This window comes from Phoca vitulina, unplaced genomic scaffold (assembly GCF_004348235.1).
Source record: "Phoca vitulina isolate PV1807 unplaced genomic scaffold, GSC_HSeal_1.0 scaffold10, whole genome shotgun sequence".
NCBI lineage: Eukaryota > Metazoa > Chordata > Mammalia > Carnivora > Phocidae > Phoca > Phoca vitulina.
This window is the reverse complement of record NW_022589713.1, coordinates 21,729,209-21,747,873: the sequence shown is the minus strand read 5'-3', so window position 1 is coordinate 21,747,873 and position 18,665 is coordinate 21,729,209. Positions and strand designations below refer to the sequence as shown.

At 52.0% G+C, this 18,665-nt stretch overlaps 1 protein-coding gene across 1 annotated transcript in view; it reads left to right on the top strand.

Moving 5' to 3' along the window:
- The window catches only part of EPHB1 (EPH receptor B1), a 414,361-nt gene that overhangs the window by 113,432 nt on the left and 282,264 nt on the right, over positions 1-18,665 (top strand). The window lies entirely within an intron of this gene.

The window sequence follows — 18,665 nt, the reverse complement described above, 5'->3', positions numbered from 1 at the left end:
CTGAGTGACGAATGATCTACACAGGAGCCGAATCGGCCAAGCAAAAGTAATGAGTGGAACAGCAGCTTTGTTGCTGGTCACCGGGCAGTCCCTCAGGCCACGTGGAGGCTGAGGCAGCTGAGTGGTGGGTGGGTGAGGTTGATCCATCATAAGGGTCTGCCTCATTCTCCAATAACCACAGGAAGACCCCATCGCTTGGGGAGGGCGCCCTTTTGAATGCTTTTGTAAGTTGCAGATGGAGGAGGCTGAGAAACCACCAGGGATCAGCTACCCTCAACTTTCCTCCCTGGAGCTACCAAAAGTGCTGGTTAAGGGAGGCCAGGAACCTCCTGGAGGCTGTCGAGCATTCCTCCGGTGACCTGGGCATTCTTGATTTCCAGCCACTGCCAACCTAGATAGGAGGGCAGAGTTCTGCTTTGGGAAACCGACGTGCTTTATCCATCAGTTCAGCACATCTGTAGAGACCACCTGCCAGGGAAAAATGCTCAGGTGGGTGCAAAGGAAAGGGAGAAGAGCAGAGGTAGCCTGTGGTGGGTAGATTTACAGGGGCTAGCCAGTATGGCCTGTGGGGTTTACCGCACTGTCCGGCCTGCGGTACCGCCTGGCTAGGAGCAGGGAGGGAATTCCAGAGTCCCAGGGTGCTGGGAAGCAGGGATCTTTGGAGCAGATGCGGCTCTGAGGATGAGGTAAGGGGGTGAGCTGGGCTGGGTTGTGCTCAGGGCATGGTGAAGGACCCGACCCCAGACACGGGGTTCTTTCCCACTGCACGCTCTTGAAATGAGCACAGCCTGGGGAGCTGGGGCAGGGAATCCCACCAAGGAGTAAGCTGAGAAAGGACCAAATCAGGATCAGTGTGCTGTTCAGGAGCATTATAGTTGTACCAAATTGGAGCATTGTCCAGGCATCCGGGTGGCTCAGTGAGTTAAGTGTCTGACTCTTGGTTTCAGCTCAGGTCATGATCTCAAGTCATGAGATCAAACACCACAGAAGAGCTCCATGTTTAGTGCAGAGTCAGCTTGTCCCTCTTCCTCTGGTCCTCTCCACCACTCGAATGTGTGCGCTCTCTCTCTCAAATAAATAAATAAAATCTTAAAACAAAAGTGGAGCATTGTTATTAAGCTCATCTTATAGGACATAAAATGAAGATAAACATAGTGTGTGCCCTGTCATCTTGCCTTCTTTTGTTAATTAGGGGGTTTTCTCCCGCACCAGAGAAGACATAGTGACCTCATGCTCATGCGTCTTACCAGGTGTGTCTCTACCACAATGTGGGCCCTTCTTGCTTCTTGCTTCACACCCAGCTCCTGAGCCATGTGGATGGAAGGCTGAGAATGGTGAGGACCGGCCCCCTGTTCTATCGGCCCACACCAAGCTGGCCTTGCCATGGCCACTCTCTGCTGCCCATTTACCATCCTTCTCCTTGGCAGCCAGAGTACTTGTCCAGTGGCAGCTACTGAGGATGGTCTGTTCCTGGAGCCCCACTTTGCAACCCACCCCTTCATCCTTACTCTAAAGAGTCTTGTGGTAAGGACACCAGTTTAACTAACTTTTCTAATTTGACCAGACAACTTTTTTTTCCCAGGAATATATCTTCTCTTTTCCCAGTGCCACAGATTACCCTTTGGAATGGCTCCAAACCCTCCATTCTCTTATTTCTTCTCCCATCCAAATCCTTTGCATAATCCAAGCTGTGCCTGGATTTTTTTGCAGGAAATCTTCCCTGACCACTCCAGGCTCACCTGTTCCTCTGTCCTCCCCAGGGCCCTGGTAGTCTGTACCAGTAAGCTCCAAGGATTCTTTTGGAGGCTGAGGTGATAAGGGCATTTTTCAGAACAGTCACAAGCCGCAGGGTCATGGCTTTCTAAGAACCCAATCACTATTTCTAACTGGCCTTCCAACCTCTGCTATCCCTTGCCATAATTCCTTACTCCACTGCCCCAATGCCCCTGAACTCAGGACCTCCCACCCAAGTCAGAGAATTCCACAGCCTTCAGGCCAGTGCCTTGGCCAGCTCGTCTCCACCTGTGGTCCCCCCCTCAGGCCCAGTGACCACCCATTAGCCAGCTCAGGGCCTGTAGCAGCCGTGGCCATCCGTGCACTGAGTAGGTGGTGAGTATTTACAGTGTGCCTGGGCCTGAGGATGTAGGCGTGGACAAGACAGACCATGCCCCTGGGATCATGGGGGGAATATGCCATTCCTGGCTGGATTAGCTTTCTAAGGCTTCCGTACAAAATCACCATAAGCTGGGGGCTTAGAACAATAGAGGTTTATTCTCTCAGCCTCTTGGGGGCCAGAAGTCTGAAATCAAGGTGTGGGCCAAGTTGGTTCCTTCTGGAAGCTCTGAGGGATAATCCATTCCATGATGCTATCCTAGCTTTTGGTGGTTGCTGGCACTCCTTGGTACTCTTGGGTTGTAGCTGAATAAATTCAGTCTTGGTGGTGACAGGGGCCTTACTGTGTCTATTACCTCCCAGCTGCCCTCTAGGCTGTGGAAAGTGTGCAGAGCCTTGCCATTTCCCCATGATTCCTGGGCAGGCCTTGGCCTGTTTTAATTGAGCATCTTGCTCTTGGCTTCCCATCCAAAGCCCCCTTTGCCCATCTGCTGGCTTCTCTCCTTTTGCCACCTGGTTTTGCTATGTTGCATTTTCTCTCAACTGATCGCCTTTATTGTGCCTCTGATGATGGCCCCATCAGATCAAAGGGGACTCTTCTCTAGGCCCAGGGCCTCTGGCCCTCCTGAGTGTTCCTATGGCAACATGTCTCCATCGATGTGCCAAGTCTACAGACCCCCAGCTGACAGACAAACTAATTACCCATGTTTCTCTGAAAATTTAGTCACGGTGAGTGAGACTTAGGCTCCCCGCGTTTCTCCTATTTCCCTTCAGACCTTCTAAGAAGGACTTAAACTCTCTCCTGAATCTGGTAGAAACCAGTTAGCCCATGAGGATGGCATCATAGACCAGAGTTAGGCATCTTCCATGGGTATACTTTGCTTAGAATACCTGTAAATATAAACTGTATTTAATTTTGTTTTTGTTTAGTAAATATACCCAGGTTGCAGCTGGTGTCTTTCTGGTGTTCTGAAGGGTCACACAGACTTCTGCAGAAGTTTGTAGGTGTGCTGATAGCTCAAAGCCTATTTTATTATTGTATGCTAAAATAATGAATTAGTTGATCAAAAATTACAAGAAAAAAATTTAATTCTCACTGAACAAATTCTGTCAGCACATTTGTCCAGGCCAGAGCTCTTGCCTGTCTAGACGATGAGTAGGGCAAACGGTAGGCCATGGGCCCAATCGAGCCTATAGCCTGTTTTCATGCTGTAATGGCGATGGCAGATTTACATAGGTGCAACAGAAACCTTATGGCTCACAAAGCCTAAAATATTTACTCTTTGTCCCTTGACAGAATGTTTGCCAACTGCCAGCACAGACCATTGTAGTGGACATCATTCAGCCCAGCTCCTGGGTGGTAAACTAAGGCCACCTGGGAGGGTGTGCTCCTGAGCAGCCTGGAGGATGTCCCTTAGAGTTGTGTTCTTTCCCAGCCAAGATGGTGTGTCACCTGCAGAGGTCTAGGGAATGCAAGCCAAGAGCCATTCAATTGATGGTACTATGGCTAGTCTGTGTAATAAGATCTCAAGTAGTAAGGCATATGCCTATCTCTCAATAGTCTTTTGAAGATGTGATAATATCTGTGAAAACATTATTTATAAACTCTAAGGGCTATTTTTTAAAAGTGTATGTTAGCATCCCCTCAAAAATGAAATACTTACATATAAATCTAATGAGATGTGGATGAGCTCTTTATGAAAAAATGGGCCAAAACTCTGATGAACAAAATTAAAGAAGAACTAACTAGAGAGATATTCTGTGTTCATGGATAGGAAGATTCCATATTGTCAAGATGTCAGTTCTTCCCAACTTGAGCTATAGACATAACGCAATCCTAATGAAAATCCCAGCAAGTTATTTTATGGACAGAAAAAAAATGATTCTAAAGTCTCTATGGAGAGACAAAAGACCTCGAACAGCCAAAACAATATTGAAGAGCAAAGCTGGAGAGCTTCAAGACTTACTGTAAAGTTGTAATCATCAAGAGAGTGCAGTATTGGCAATAGAATACACAAACACATCAGTGGAACAGAACAGTGAGCCCAGAAAAAACGCCCCCACAAATACAGTCAACTGATCTTTCACAAAGGAGCAAAGGCAATAAGATGGAACAAAGACAGTCTCTTCAACAAATGGTGCTGGAACAACTGGACATCCACAAGCAAAAAATGAAGGGGCATGGGGCCGCTTCTAGACACAGACCTTACACTCTTCATAAAAAGCATATGTCTTAATTTTTTATCCAACTGTTTGAAAGTAATAATAGATAATAGTGAGTGATCATTATGAGCCAAGTATAAATAATAAACACTTCCCAGTAGCATCATTAGATCTTCATACTACCTTGAGAAACAGGTATATTGTATCCATGTCACCAGTGAGAAATCTGGGGCTCAGAGAGGTTGTGTGGGTTGCCCAGGGTCACAGTGCTATTATATATCTACCTGGATTTGAACCCATGTCTTCTGACTTCAACTTCATTGCTCTCTTAGCTGCACCATAGCTGGCTGGGGAGGGGTCCTCTAAAGGAGGCAGGTGTGTATTTTCCTCTGCTGATAAGTAAAGCTTTGCATCATTTTTTAAAAGGAAGGGCAGGTGGGCCTAAGAAACATGGTGAAGCATGAAGAAAACACAGTGCAGTTGTCTTTGGCCATTCCTAGATTTAACCCTGACTTTTGGCTGTTATAGAGTGAAGTTCCATGTCATTTTGCTGAGATGTGAACCCAAGATATGAAGCACCGAGGGGCCTTCCAGGAGGGACACAGGTTGCTGTTTGCCATTTATCATCGTTCCATTTGTTACATACGTTAGAGCAACTCTTACGATGTGGAGAAATGATCACCCCTTCCTTCCTGAGAAAGCCAGCTAGTGGTGCTGGTGATGAAAATCAGGAGGAGGTTAAAGAGACTTGACATCGTACAAGCGTACACTTGATTGTATTACTCAATTTAAAACTTAATAGAAGTCTTAGAACACGCCCGCATTAGATATTGCCAGTTGAGTGTCCTTGGGAGATGAGGAATAACCATCCAGGCCCCTGGTTACTTCATATGTGCTCTCCCCTCCCACATGCCACAACTGGGCCTTCCCTCTCTGGGTCTCTAACACATCGCTGCCCTTAAATTCAGGGTCTCCTAGCACAGAGTTAGTGACCAGTACATTGCAGATAAGCTTCCTCCCCTGAGAAACTATAGGCTGGTGGCCTCGCTAGGGTCTTGTTCCCACACTGATTCAGTCACTGGCCCATTCACCCAAACGCGAATGGGCTGATGGTGCTCTTACCCCCTCCTGGATGCATTCCTGCCCTCAGAGAGCCCACAGTGCCTTGCGCTGTGTATCCCATCTTCCTTTTTGCAAGCTCTCACCCCTTATATTCTAAACACAAGATGTGGGGCCTTCTGTGATTGCATCTAGGGACTTCCATGTGTCGGGCACGGAGGTTTTAATATTCCCAATACATGCATGGAGTGGGGGCCTTGCCAAGCCTCTGGGAGCTCTGGCTAGAGAAGGGCTGGCCCTTGTCTGAGCTTCCCGGGGTTCAGGACCTAGGGTTCTAACTTTGCTTGCACAGGGCCCCATGCCCCCACTGTATCCCATGCAGGCAACATGCAGGGAAAGGGATTTGTTCCCTGTGCCTGTCACTCTGCACTGCATGGAGGGAAATGGGGCTTTTGTGAGTTCTAAGTGAATCCGCTGCCCATTGTCTGGGTCAGCCTCCACAGAACTCTACCAGCGCCCATGAGGACAGGGCGGGGCTGGGAAAGGCCGGATGTATTCCCAGCCAGGGCTGAAAACACTATTCATCCCAGAAACACCCTATTAAGCAGCAACAATGGCACAAAGAGGGGGAGGGAGCAGGCAGAGGGAGAAGGCAGGAGAGGTGAAGGAGGGGGAGGGAGCGAAGAGGGCCAGGAGGAGGGGGGAACGCAAGGAGGGAGAGCACCCACACAAGGAAGAGGGGCTGCTCCTCATGTCCTTGGGGGCTTGGGGAAGGATTCAGAGCTCCAAGGAGCCACGTTTCTCCTAAGGAGACCCTGGCATGCTTAGTGGGATTCGTAAGGGAATTGATAGGGAGATGAAGAGGAGGGTGTGCCCACCAGGGAGGTGACAGCCCCCTTCCCTCCTCTGTGCTGCTCAGACCATGTAAAGCATTTGAGATACATGGTGGGTGCTGTCCCATCAGGACAGTGCAAATGAGGTGGTGGGGCTGAAAGAAGAGCTGAGGGAAACCCGGAGTGTGGGGGAGAGAGAAAACTCAGAAGGTCGTGTCCCCTCATAATCCAAAGGGCTGCCGTGGAGAAAGAGAAGCAGTCAGTTCTGTGGAGGCCTTTTCAGGGGCACAACAATGGCCCAAGAAAGGAAATCCCAAGGAGCCAGCTTTCTGACAGTTGGAAAAATCTGACAAGAAAACAGCCAGCCTGGAAAGGTAGTGAGTGGCTCGTCTTCAGTGGTATGTAAGCAGACACTGAATGATCAACGGATGAGGGTGCTGTATCAGAGGCTCAAACTTAGGGTGGAGGATGGTACTAAACTTCTGGAGCTTTTTAAACCTTTGAGAGGTTCTGAATTGAGAGTGATGCCCAGATTTAGGGCCCAATCCCCCATGTATTTGGATAAGAAGTGATATGAATAGGCAGATGAAATCTGGACAAGTTATCATGTCCAAGCTGGAAGACACAGAACAGAGCTCCAGATCCTGATGCCACTGGACTTGATCTTTTCTCAGTTCAGAAGGAAGAGAACTGCAGGTGAAGCCTGTTCTTTTGGCCAGAAATCTAAGATTGAGAGTTGAGAGGTACCAGCCTCTCAAGGAAACCTCTGCCCCTACCTAGCAGGGAAATGCCAGGCCAAGTTGATGAAGGACTCTCCCCTTGAGCTTCGGCATTGAAGAGGAGGTGACTTCCAGGTGCCCCCCCCCCCCCGCCATTGCCAATTGTTAGATTAGGAGCTGCACTTCAGCATCCACTCAGGGAAGAGCCTCTGTCCAGAAAGGCCCAGAGTGATCAGCCACCTCATCTGTCGTCCACCAAGGACACTGGGCAAAGAGATATCCAGGCTGACACCGCATGCTGATGGCAGAGCCAGGCCTAGACCCCAGGTCTCCTCTGTATTTGAGAGTGCCGTCCTACGCTTGGGACCTCCAGGTTATGCTGTCGAATTTGTCCGGTTCCTACAAGGCCAAAGCCCTGGTAGCTGCGGGAGTGTGACAGCTCCCGCCCGGGGAGGTTTTAGGCCCCAGACTTGCCCCTGCCCTCCCTTCCTACCTCGGAGGGCGCATCAGGTGCCCAGAGTGAGAGCAGGAACAGCACTCTGTGGCCACCAGACCTGCTGGCCTCCAGGTGAGAAAACCCAGCAGCATCCCTTGCAAGCCAGCAAGGGAGCTTTGCCTGGAGCTTCAAATCCCTCTGGAGACATTTCTGCACAAAGACACGCATTGCAAGAGTTTTACAAGACTCAGGGAGGACATTTGTGGCATCGAAACTATTTGGGATCTCGGGAAATTCTGGATGCCAGGAGCTCGTCCGTGCTATTGGGAAACACAAATAGAAATTTTCCCAGGGCCCTCTCCAGACACCTTGGTGGGGAGAGAGAGGACTTAGGGGCACGAGTGACAGGCAGGGCTGGACGGGCTTTCCTTGACAAGGAGAAATGGAGTGGCAAGAGGTCCATTCCTGGGGGCAGGAGACATTCGTGGAGTTCAAGGGGCAGTGCTGGAGGGGTCTTGGGCATCACCCCATTGACCCCCCGCAGCCGCACAGCTCGGGGAAGCCGGAACCGTGATCTGGCAGCTAAGAGTGGGCCATTGCCTGGCAGGTTCCTCTTGGGGTCCGCTCTTGGCAGTGCATTGCTTCCATCACTCCGTGCTTCCCTTTGACCCTATGTGTAGTTAACAGCGGTCACGTGGTGCAACAGGACAGGGCTAGACCTGGACAGATGGCATGTTTTGAGCCGTTCCGAATCAGTCCTCCAGGACAGGGTGAAACGATGAAAGCAGACCGTGATCGAGGCCTACACTGAGTGGCGGCTCTGTATGGGACAGACTCGGTGGCTTGAGTCATCAGGGAGGCCTTCCGGAGGAAGAGGGACCGAGCCTCTGCCTTGCTGCCTACAGCCCTTGAACCCAGGCCTGATCCACACAGCTGGGCCCACTGGTCAGCCTTCCAATGGCTGTGTATCGCCACTGCCAGGCACCCTGCAAGGTGTCCCTGGAGGAGAGTGATGTCACAGAGGCTACAGGACACTGGGCCAGGAAACCACAGAGAAGATGACACAGAACACAGGCCCCACAAAGCTGAGGTGTAAGGGTGGGGGCGGGCTACATCTTCAGGGGCAGAAGGAAAGCAAAGTCGGGCAGGCTTCCCGGAAGGGGTGAGAGGGACCATGGCTGGAGGAGTTTGGTGGGGGGATTAGGGTGGGGTGAAGACAGATTCAATCCGGGGGCCCTGGGTGGTGAGTCTGGGGGCTGCAGTAGGCCAAGCTGGCTCTCCGGAGAGGGAGGGGGAGGCCTGTGTGTGGGGTGGGGTGGGCAGTGAGGAAGCACGAGGCACAGCAGCGTGGCGCACAGCAGACCCAGCACGCTGGTGCTGAGGACAGGGGACACCTGGAAGAGGATGTCAGGAAAGAAGGTTAGCACCTGGTGGCAGGTGTGCTTTGGAGCAGCCCCGAAGGGTGCTCTGGTGGTCCCGGGGCACTCAGCAGCCCCAGTCTGGTCCAGGATGTGTCCAGGAGAACGTGAGAGCCTGCCTGGCCAGCCCCGCCCCGTCCTTGTGGGTGGCCCCTCACCTGGCACATCCCCTGAGCCCTGGGCCGCAGCCATCCCCCTAGCTAGGGGCCCCGGGTTTCTGTGACTGCTATCAGTGTATGCAGGGGCCCCAGGAGCACGGCAGTGCCAGTGACTTCAGAGCGCTACTGTGCCCCAGATCAATCCAGGATGAGGGCCCACGAGGGCCTGGAAGGGGAGGCAGACGGCAGCGCGTGCCTTCTGATGAACGAGCTCGGGCCACCATCCATCGCTGGCCTTCATTAGGACTGCAGAGAGTCATTCTGCATGGGCGTGCGGGCTCTCCTCCCTGCTCTTCTCCCGAGGGATTGATGCCCCTGGGTGCCCACATCCCCCAAGCAGTGAGAGGCCCGCTTGCCTTGCGCCCGGGAGAAGCAGGGGGCAGCAGGCTTATTATGCACCATTCTTTCCCGTGTGCCACTGGCACCAACTCACGGGCATGTCGGAGCGGCCGGGGCCAACAGATTTCACCTCCATCCGAACTGTGGTGCCGAAGGGCTGGAAGATGCCCGGCTCCTCAGTTTTTATCGTTCTTTGACTCTCCTCACACAAATGCAAATAGCTGAAGTGCTGAGCGGCATCGGGCTCCTGGCCAGGCCTGCACCGTCAGTGGTGGGTGCTGATTTAAATGATGTCCTTGGACCACCGCATCCCTGTCTTGTTCCCTTTTCTCTCCCCGTGCCTAGTGTGTGTGTGTGTGTGTGCACACGCACGCATGCGTGCATGTGTGTGTGTGTCATTTGCTGCTGGATTAGGCAGAAGGGTGTGCCCCATGTTGTTGTCAAGGAGGAATCAGGGTCAGGAGGAGGTGAGGGCCGGAGAAGCAGCTCAGCTGCAGGTCTGGTTAAAGGCCCCCCAGGATGCCTGGTGGCCCGGGAGTGGATGGGGCAGGCAGCCGGCAGGCCTGGGCCAGAGGCAGCTCAAAAGCCTGCTTTGCCTTTGCCCGCTCACATGATCTGGGCAGTGTGGCTGGTGCCTACAGATGTCTGATACCAGAGAGATCTGGAGATCCCTGGCCAGGGGTGGCGACCCCCAGTTTTCCTCTTGGTTCTCTGGCTGTGGCATATTTTCAGGCAGCGGAGGGTACACGTGGATCTGAGAGGGTGTTGGGCCATCTTAAAGGATGAGGGAATACAGATATCAGAATGGGGAAGAGAACTGAGATAGAAGGCAAAGAAGGCAGAAGAAGGAATTTGGCAAAAGAAAGACCGTGAGTGTTTGGGAATTTTGTAGCCCAAATGGAAGGCTTTCAGTTTGCCCCCTTTCCTTGTTCCTGTATTAGTCTCACTTGTGCAGAGTTTCTTCCTTGTTGGAGAATGGCTGTCAGTCCTTGCACGCCCAAGTCCCCCGCCCGTCACTGAGCCACATGGAGACAAGAATTTGTGCTCCAGTGGGGAGGCCAAGGTGGGGAGCACACAGAATGAGGGGAGGCTGTGCAGGGGCCTGGGGGTGGTGTGGGGGTACATGCAGGGTCCTGGGTGCCCAGCCCTTCACGAGAACAGTCTCCTGTGGGCAGAGCCCAGCACAGAGCTTCCCTCTCCAGTTAGACAAGAATACTGTTGAAACCCTTCCCGTGTAAACAATGAGCCCAGCAGGCCTCAGACATTGGAAAGATTGGTAGCATGTTGTCTGAGAGGGTCTCGGGACAGACACTGTTGCTCATCCTACCCCTGACCTCGCCCCCTTGGGAAAATTCCAAGAATAGTGGAGTTGCTTGCTGACCCTCTCCCAAGGGTGTGGATGCAAAGAGAGACTCTTGTCCTAAGTTCTTGGTGGCCTCCCCAGAGGGGACATGAGACAGTAGATGGGAGAAGAACCCACTGCTTAGCACCATCATGGGGAGGAGAGCAGGGTGCAGAGGAGGGCAATACTGGGAGCACTGGGTTTGGGGTGTGGTTGATGAGCCAGTGACGAGTCCCTTAAATGCCAGCCTCATGTGCTCTGCTTGAGCTCCAGGGAACTGAGAGGAACACTGCATCCAGAAAAGCCCAGAGCTGCTTTCTGGGCCTCAGCTTGTGTCTGGGGATGAGGTGGGGGGACCCACCCAGCTGTTTGGGCTCCTTCTTGTTGGCCTTCCCCATTGCTTCAGACCTGACAGGGCCACACAGGGTCTGGTTCGTCCTCAGGAGGAGCCCGCAGGATAAGCATTTAGTGAGCTCTTGCAGAGGCTGTGGCCACACCCCAGATCCCTCCATGCATAGTGTATGTGGGGAGAAGGAGGCTGCAGCAAGTGGCCTGTCTATGGTAGGGCAGGGGGTGGCTGAGGAGAAGCTGGTGTGGCTGGAGGTTGAAGTGTGGTTTCTCCATCAGCAGGGCTGCCAGGGCGGGGTAGAGCCAAAGCCCATCCTTCAGAGGGGCCTTAGGGTGGGAGACTGGCAGCCGGCCCAGCTGAACAGCCCTTGTCCTGTGCGCATGCTCTGGTCTGCTGCCTTGTGACCCCCTTGGCAGAGCCCTCCGAGGGAGGGAAATCTGGACCAGGCCTCTGGGCCTTGCACATGTTCTCTGGCTGTACCCTGTGTCGATTGAGTTCGGATGGGGGGGGATGCTGTCCCAACTCCTTGAGGCACATTGCTATGCTGTGACCCACCTACTCCGTGGCTTCCTTCCGTTTACGGTAATTAATTGCACTTTGGGGGCTACTGCACTGATCTGTGCATTCCTTAAAAGAGCAAATTTCACAGTTTGTATTTATCATTTAAATGCCTGTTCTGACTCAGTCCGTCAGTCAGCAGATGGCTTGGAGTGGCTCATCTGTTTACTCGGGCTTGTTTCTCTTCCTTACTGGCCATTACAACACATCCATCAGTGGAGACTTCTCTAATAATAGCTTCTCTTACCTAGCAGTTTACACTTGGCAAAGATAGTAAATGAGTGTTAGCCCAATGCGTGTTGTTAAGAATACGCGGAGCATCTCTCTGGGCATGGTCTGGCTGGCTCATGGATGCGGGCGGGGATGCCTCGACCCGTGAAGATCAGGCTTTGATGCTCAGATGTAACTTGCTTGGCATGCCAGGACTCCAGAGTTGGTTGGCCCTTTTGCTTAGTGTGGCCGTATTGCTTTTGAACCATTTATGTTGGCACCCCATGGCTGAGATGGGGGCTTCTTCGGAGACATCAGTGAGGAGGTGGTTGCTGTGGTCCCCGTGTGCGGAGCACAGATAGGTGGCCGAGATAGGAAAGGAATGCACAACTGCAGAAGGCACTGCAGAGAAGGAGTCCGTGGGGCATGGCAAATGATGTGATGAGACTGAGGGGGACCAGGGGATCACAGCTAAGTGCCTCCGAGGCTTCCCTCCTGGGCTCCAGGCAAGGGGACAGGAAAGTTTGGGTGGAGCAGTGTGCACAAGACGAGATGTGGCGTAGAGAGATTTACATGGGCTGGGCACATGGCATGGGATGTGCAAGGTTTCCTTGGAATACTTTCTTGTTTTAGCCTTCTGTAGCTGTGCTGGGCTCAGGCCGGTCCTGCCAGAACTGGGGCCCTTGAGGCTGGGTGGTGCTCTCAACAGTTCACATTCAACCAGTTCATCCCAAACCCAGAGCTGGCAAAGCCTCTCTCTCCTGGTCCGAGGAGGCAGCGTCAGGCCGATTCAGAGGGGTGGGGAGCAGATTCCAGGGTGGCTGGCCTGCACTGGCAGCAAGAAGTAAGGGTGTGGTGGGAAGTTGGGGGTTAGAAGCTGCTGGTTCTGGGACCCTGTCTCAGGGACCGAGGATCCGGAGGGGAGCCACGTGGGCATCATTCAGTGTGGCCCGTGGAGACAGGACACAGCCCTGAGGAAGGTCAGGGAAAAGAGCTGCACGAGAGCTCTGCAGGGAGGCTGGGCTGAGTCCTGGGCAGGCAGGCTGCCGTGATGGATGGAACAGGGCTGGTGGGGGGGGGGGGGAGCACGGCGGGAGCTGGGGTGGTGGCTGGAGCGTGTGGGCTCCAGGTGGGGCTCAGGCTGCCCTGCTGAGTCCAGGTCTCCAGGGCAGCACAGGCACCCCCGGAAAGGCAGAGAGCCTCACTGTGGTCAGGCATGCCCAGCACATTCTGGTCCCCGGTACACTCTGGATGTGGGAGTGGGGGAGACTGTTTAACACATAGCCTATCCTGCCAGTACGAACTCAGTCTTAGGGCAGGTGTGTGTGTGTGTGTGTGTGTGTGTGTGTGTGTGTGTGTGTGTGTAGGGGTTGGTGATCCCTGTGCTGTTCTCAGCCAGGGCATGGGGAAGGAAGGAGGGAGTGCCAGCCATGTGCCAGCCTCCAATACCCCTGTCATTTTATTCAGTGCTCACAACTGTCCCTGGGATTCCCCCTTTCCTGCCATTCACTGAGGCTATAAATGCAGATTTATCTGCACGGTGATTTGATTAATTTCTGTCCCCCTGCTTGCCTGCAAGCTCCCTGAGGGTGGGATGTCTGTCTACCCTCTGTTCCATCTCTGATGCCTGCGCGGAGCTCCCTCTGCCCTCGGGAGTTGCTCAGACAGCCTTTGCTGAATGGATCCCGGAGCCACTTTATATCATCACGTTTCAGACCTCTTCCAAGTGTCCTAAGCCCTTGCGAAGGCTCTGGGAGGGAGTTGGGGCTGCAGTGAGGCGCCCCTCAGCTCCTTGCATGTGCACAACCACAGCTTGCTTCTTGCAGCTGCACCACGGTGTTGGGCTGCATGAGTTCCGTGGCTCCAGAGGGTAACACAGGGCAATGACCCCATGGCTGTGCTGGCTCTTCCACGGTCTCCCTCATCAAACACACACGAGGCCCTGCTCCGAGAAGGCCCCGCAGCCCCGATCCCACCCGTATATGTTGTTGTGTAGTGTTACCACCACGGAAGGACGTTGTAAATGTTTTCAGCTGAATGTCTGATTAATGTCTCTCCAAAAAGAATGGCAGAGCTGTAAGGAGAGGGTTTATTTATCTCTCTTTCACCATGATGGGTATCTAATTCATCCCCAATGTCAATACATCCCAAGGTGCCAATCCAGACAGAGAGGGGAACGGCCTGCAGGGCCAGGTAGCGGCTACCTCTTCCTCCACACAGAGGGCTCCGACCCGGCCCCCCACCCGGCCCTCCAGGCACCGGCCCCCAGAGTTGGAGGGGGCACTCTGAGGGTTCCCATATCAAAGCCACTGCAAGGAAATTGTTCCCTGGGAGCATGGGGTCTCTCTGCCAGGCTTCTCTTGTGCCTGGGTCCTTGGGTTGTTACCAGTCTAGCCAGCTCTCGCCAGAGGCCCCCTTCTGTCTCCCCTCATGGCCTCCCCTCCACTCCTGCTCAGTCTTCCTTACCCTCTCCTATGTTTGGGGTGGCTCCCACTTCATTCCCATCAGCCTGTTTCTGCCACCACCCTTGTTGCCCTGAGGAGTCGCTCTGATATCTCTGTCCCAAGAGCCTGGCGGAGCTCTCCGTCCTTTCCTCCTTCCCACTGCTCACCACCACCCCGGCCACCACAGCATCTTCCTTTGCATCTCCAGGCAGCCTGCATCTCCTATCCTCCCTGTCGGGATGGGCCCACTCCATTCCCCACATGCAGAAGAACCGCCTGCATTCCCTTGAATTTCTGTCTCCTTCTCATGGGCTCGGCCAGAATAGGGTGCCAAGTGTGACTTTGCTTCTTGTCCCTCCCTGGACTAGACTCCTCTGATTGGCTGTTGTATCCTCAACGTATTACTCCTTGGTCTTTTCAACAAGGCAAGGAAGAAGGTAGAGGAGATATCATTAGATCTATAATACTGTTGAGTCCTACAGATATCTTATGGGCGTCTTACAGATAGCACCATTAGGGTTTTTGCATAGCTGAGGAAACTGGAGCTTGGAGTGATTAAGTGATGATGATGATGATGATGATGATGATAATAGCATATTTGCAGTGCTTTATCTCCTCCTCCCCCAGTCCTGTGTACTAGCTCCATTCTGCAGATGAGGAAAAAGGGAGGGAGAGATGAGGGGGTGCAGGGAGATGGAGGGAGGGAGAGAGAGAGAGAGAGAGAAAGGAGGGAGAGAATGGGACAGAGAGAAAGAGAGCGGTGGAAGTAGGACCCGGACCCAGTCTGCAGCACCCTCTTTCCCCCTCTGCGCGTGGCCTTCCCAGCAGCATTCCTCCCTCCCGTGGGCGGTGAGGACTGGCTCCCAGAGGGCAGGGGCCAGGCGGTGGGAGGAGGTTCCAGAGTTGCATCCCCTGTAGGCATCAGATCTGACAGCAACACATGCACCTCCAGCTGGTTGGTCCCCACGCCACTGTTGGAGAGCAGAAGTGATGGTAAATATTTAATTGTGCTTCCACCATAACTTTCTGCCAGGGCTCTCAATATGCTTTATAAATGCAAATGAGTGCTCTTTTCCTCTCCAGGGAGATGTAAACCTCCTCAAATCACTTTTATTCAGCCCCCACCAGAATGTAATGCCATAATCAGGAGCTCTCTGTGCCAGAAAAGAAACTGCCCTTAATCATATCGAGTGGACGGTTTATGGTTTTGTGGTCTTCTGTCTCCACAGCAGGCAGGACGCAGAGAAATGGATTCCGCTTGCTGCAGCTTCTGTCCAGTAGGGTGGATGGAAAACATTATTTAGAAACAGTTTCAATTATAGCCCTGGAGCAGGTGACTGTGAATATAATGAAGTCTTAGATTATATTAATGGGGTTAACAGGACGAACTAGTCCTTGGAAGGTTTAGAAATGAAGGCGAATTCTTATTTTTGATTCTGGACTCTATTTCGCTTGCTACCTGCTTCCTCTGTCTCTTCACCACTACATCAACTTGGTCCCGAGGTTAAGGCGGCGTGATGCATTATTCTGGGGGCTTTTGTGGCTTCTTGGATTTATGAGCAAGGCCCCCACCCTGACCCCAGGGCTCCAGGAGAGCCCCTGGAAGTCCAGATGTGCCTGGTGGGTGGCACCCTGGGGTTTGGAGTTGTGGCGTCAGGGTGGAAGGCTGTGTGACTTTGCAGAAAGCACTGCACCTTTCTGTGCCCTGGTCCCTGACTCTGTCAAATGGGTTCGCTGGCTCCTGTTCCTGACCCACCTGGCCGAGGCATTTTAATCATGGATATGAATTTCTATGGAGCCTCAAGGAGTGTCTTCAGAGAAGCGTGTTATGTAGATTTGGTGTGTCATTATGATCATTACTAGTGCGGTGGAGTGGAGATGAGGGGGAGAGGGAGGGTTGCTCCAGGAAGGGCCCGGCCTCTCCAGCTGTCAGAAGAATCAGAGGAGAAAACAAACGGGAGAAGTCTGTTCCAGTGCTTGCCTGCCTTCAGATAGGGGCAGGGTAGGACTCTCAGCCCAAACCCAAACTCGAACGGGCAAGAAAATACAGCTTGCTGTATTTCCTTTACTCCCCTCAATTTGCCTTTTAGAGCCCCGGTGCCCCCCGGGAGTGGCAGAAATGTCACCGAGGTTATAGGCAGGCTGTGTCGTGCCAACTTGTGGAGGAAGCTGCCTCCCTGGCCCTGTTAGCTTCTGTCCACACTGGCACCCATTGAGACACCCCACACCCCGTCCAACCCTTGCTTATAGCCCATGCAGGGCACCTCTTGGTGGTTCTGGGTCCCCTTCATTAGCCCTGATGGGACCTAAGGCTCCCTCTGCTCCGTCCAAGCCATGTCAGCCTGGTGGGGTGGTCGCTGCCGCGTCCCATGCTGGCATGCTGGATGTGCAAGGCCCTGTCACCTCGACAGACTCCCACTCTCCCTTCTCTGGGGTGGGGCACTAGGAGACGAGAGCATAGCGAACCTGTTTTCTCAACACGGCTCCTCATTTATCACTTCGATTTTCATTCCCTCTGCCCTGCCCGTAGCGTGGCTTTCTTCCCAAACCTTTGGTTTATGCCAGGAGTCCTTCTGTTTCCTAAGGGTCCCACAATTTTATAACTGTGCATTCTGCATTCACGTCTCCTGTCTCCTGCCTGAAGCAGCGAACACAGAATAGGGGTGTTCAGGAGAAAATGGAAACAGAGGAGGGAAAAGCCAAAACGACGTATGTATATTTCCCCCTCCTGTGTTTGTTGAGCACCTATGCAGCTGGGGGGTTCCTTTGATACATGCCCTGGGAGATCCAGCTGGATAAGAAACCTCTACCAGCCTAAACAGCACCATTGTGTGAATTTAAAAAGGTGCCCCTCTGGAACAACTGGATATCCATGTGACAAAAACAATTGTACATTTGATTCGTACCTCCCACCTTACACAAAAATGAACTCAAAATAGATCACAGACCTAGGTAGGAAAAAAATCTTCGTGACCTTGGGTTAGGCAAAGATTTCTCAATATGACACCAGACCATAAAAGAAGAAATTGATAAAGTGGACTTCATCAAAATTTAAAATTTCTGCTTTTTGAAACACACTGTTAACAATAAAAGAAAAACAAGCTGCAGAGTGAAAATATTTGCAGAAAAAATATTTGCAAAGCATATATCTGATAAAGGACTAGCATCCAGAATACATAAAGAACTCTCCAAACTCAATAATAAGAAATTTGAAACTTGTAAAATCTTGAACACACTGCACCACATAGGACATGCAGATGGCAAGTAAGCATGGGAAAAGATGTTTAACATCACTCATCAGTAAGGAAATGAAAAACCACAATGAGATACTACCACATACCTGTGAAGATGGCCTAAATGAGAAGTGACTGAGCACACGAAGTTGGTGAGGATTTGGAGGGCCTGGAGTGTTCATGAACTCTTGTGGATAGCCCCAAACTGGGAGCCACAGATGAATGCGGGGACAAACTGTAGCGTGTCCATACAATGGAATTTTACTCAGCAATAAAACAAGATGAACTGCTGATGCACACAACATGATCAGCTTTTTTAAAGATTTTATTTATTTGTCAGAGAGAGAGAGCATGAGCACACGCAGGAGGAGCGGCAGGCAGAGGGAGAAGCAGGCTTCCCGCTGAGCAGGGAGCCCAACGTGGGGCTCGATCCCAGGACCCTGGGATCATGACCTGAGCCGAAGTCAGACGCTTAACCAACTGAGCCACCCAGGCATCCCTGCTCAATCTTTTTTAAAAATAAGATTTATTGATTTATTTGAGGGAGAGAGAGTGCACGTGTGTGCAGGGGGAGGGGAGGGACAGAGGAAGAGGGAGAGAGAGAATCTCCAGCAGACTCCCTGCTGAGCATGGAGCCTGATGTGGGGGGCTCGATCCCACGACCCTAAGATCATGACCTGAGCCGAATGAAGCCAAGAGTCCGACGCTTACCTGAATGAGCCACCCAGGCGCCTACAACATGATCAATCTTAAAAAAAATTATGTTAAGTGAAAAAAGCCAGATAAAATATAGTATATATTATATTTATATAAAATTTATGTAAAATTGTAGAAAATCCCAGTTAATCAATCTGGGGCAGGAGCAGGAAGAAAGGAGGGTTTACAAAGGGACAAGGACACCTCTGGGAATGATGGATATATTTATTATCTTGATTGTGGTGATGGTTTCACGTATAAACATATGTCCGAACTTAATCAGATTGTATGCCTTAACTGTGCAGTTTACTGTATGTCATTTCTACCTCAATAAAACTGCTGAAAAAAAAAAACCAAAGAGACTTCTGGCTTTGCTGATCAGGAGCTCATGAGCAGCTCTTGGGGAGCAGTTTCCATTGAGAGGTGGGGGCTGACAGCAGTCAGTAGTAGACTGAAGAGAAAAAAAAGAAAAAGGAAAGAGGTGCCTCATCCTCAGGACGCTTTACAGCTATTTACCAGAAAGCTGTTCTCACGAAGAGCAAGTCCGTGGTCACTACGTGCCTGGTGATCTTGGTGTATTAACTGTAGCTACTGTC